The following is a 2,500-nucleotide window of genomic DNA, read 5'->3' as shown; positions in this document are numbered from 1 at the left end:
CATTTAATGCCAAGTATTCTTCTCAGCCAGCTTCATCTCAAAAGCATCCAACCTTTTGTTTTCTCCTCTGTTCTGGTCAGTGCCAGGGTGGACGAGCCATACATCAGGACTGTGGTAGTACTACTGCATTGAATATTCTCATCTTAGTTCTCAAGCTGATTTCATGCCTCGACCAAACGTTTTTTCTCAGAACCTCAAAAGCTCTTTGCTGCTCCTAGTTTTCTTCTTTGTATATCTTCAATTTGCCTCCCGTCTGCTGTTACCACACTTCCCAAGTAAACAAACTTCTCAACTTGCTTGAGTTCCTGTCCTCTGATTGTCATATCCTCCTCCATGCACCCAATCATCATCCTTACTCACAACCATGATCTCGCTCTTCTTTGTGCTGATGTTCAAGCCAAAATTCTGTGTCTCTGTCTCCATCCTCATTACCATACCTACCAGCACCAGCCACGTATCACAGCAACCAACGCAACATCATCAGCAAAGTCCAAATCCATAAAAACTTCTCCACCAATACTAGCCCCTCTGTTTTCATTCTCCATCACTCTTCTCATTATATGGTCAATATATACATTAAACAAGGTGGGTGACATAACACATCCCTGTCTTAGCCACTTCCAACTGGGAACCATTCACTTTGCTGTCCATCCAGCTGTACACAGCTGCACACTCCTTGGTACCAGTTCTTTAGTATCCTTATCACTTTCAGTGGTATACCATAGTGTTCTGCCACTCTCCACATTCCATCTCTCCATACTGAATCATACGCTTTCTCCAAGTCTATAAAAAGCACAGAATATTGGCTTTGCATACTCCCATCTCTTCTCAATTATCTGTCTTAAGGTGAATATTTTGATCCACTGTTTGACCTTCCACTTCTAAAACCACACTGCTGTTCTCTAAGTTTCTCTTCTACTATAGGTCTTATTCTGTTAAGTATTACTCTCATGAATATCTTCCCAATGGGACTGACAGTAAACGTTATGCCCCGATAGTTACCACCACTCCCTTTTGCTTCCCTTATTTTTATATATTGGTATCATAATTGCCTTTTTCCACTCACTTGGTACCACCTCTGTTCTCCAAACTATGCTAAAAACAACTCTTAATGCCTCTATCATCCTTCGTCCTCCTGCTTTTAGCATCTCTGCAGTTTATCCCGCACACGCCAGCAGTTTTTCATTTTTTCCACTTTTACCGATTTTAAGGCCTCTTTTCACCTCTTCTGCACTAATGTCTTCTTCTTGTACCTCCAGGGCACCTCGTTTAAATCTGCAATGCACTCATCCCTACCGGTAGTATCAACATTTAGGAGTCTTTCAAAATACCTTGCAAACAGATTCCGTCTTCTCCATTTCGTCTGTGACCAAGTTTTCCCCATCTTCATCCAACATGCCCATCACTCCCCTCCAAACTTTTTCTGGCTTGCGTTTCCTCAAGAATCTCACAGCTGCAAACATAGCCCTGCTCTCGCCAATTTCCATAGCTTCTTCAACTTCGGTAGCTCTTTCTTTCCAAAACATGTTTTGGTCATGCTTCATCCTATCACTTAGTTCTCTCAGCTTTCTATTTCTTCGTCTTTTTAGTTGTTGTTTCTTCTCTAGGTCTTGTTCATCGTCCATTTGAACTCTCAACCTTTGTTGCTCTTCACTTAAAAACTTTTGCTTCATCACTGAAGACCAAGGTTTGCTGTTACTTCTCTTATAACCTAACACCTCTGTTGCTACGTCCTTAGTATCTGAACTTAATTAATATTGCCCAGGATTCTCTGAATCCATATCCATATTTTCCATACCAATTAACCTGCCGCAAATTTGCCTCCTACCTTCACCTCATACTGTTGTTTATATATATATATATATATATATATATATATATATATATATATATAATGGAAGTGTTTACATAATAAAAAATATGGAATGTTAGTTCCATATATATTAAAGACTAAAACTAAAGAGGTCAACCAGATTGCTTGCAGGAATGTGATCAGACTAGAGGCGCTAAAGATGACGTATACAATAAAGTAGGCTAAGTTGACATGCCGTCACCTGTAGTCATTCAATTTGTTTATAAACTTTAGTCCAAGCTTCCTGCTTGAGACAAACACCGTGACCTAGAGCTCAAGCGGCCTACTGATCTGTAGTGTGTCTCATTTTGATGTATGTCGTATGTAACTATCTCTGATTGTATGTTCATATGTTCGAGCTACTGTCTGTTCCATTATGACTGGTAACCGAGATGATGTAGTAGAAGCAGAATAGAGTTAGCTATCGTCATTAGAAGACTGTACCTCTTTACCTAAGCTTTATCATGTAGAGAGAATAGAATTAGCCATCATCATTGGCAGAAGCGATCAAGCTATCGTCATTAGAAGACTTGTACAATCCTACTTGATCTTCACCATGAAAATTCAGAGAATATAAGTATTTTTGTACTTCGTGGTTTCTACTAGATCCTAACCTCATCACCGAATCATCATTGATTTTAACACATC

The sequence above is a fragment of the Macrobrachium nipponense genome, chromosome 6 (assembly GCF_015104395.2).
Source record: "Macrobrachium nipponense isolate FS-2020 chromosome 6, ASM1510439v2, whole genome shotgun sequence".
Classification (NCBI taxonomy): domain Eukaryota; kingdom Metazoa; phylum Arthropoda; class Malacostraca; order Decapoda; family Palaemonidae; genus Macrobrachium; species Macrobrachium nipponense.
This window is presented reverse-complemented; position numbering follows the sequence as displayed.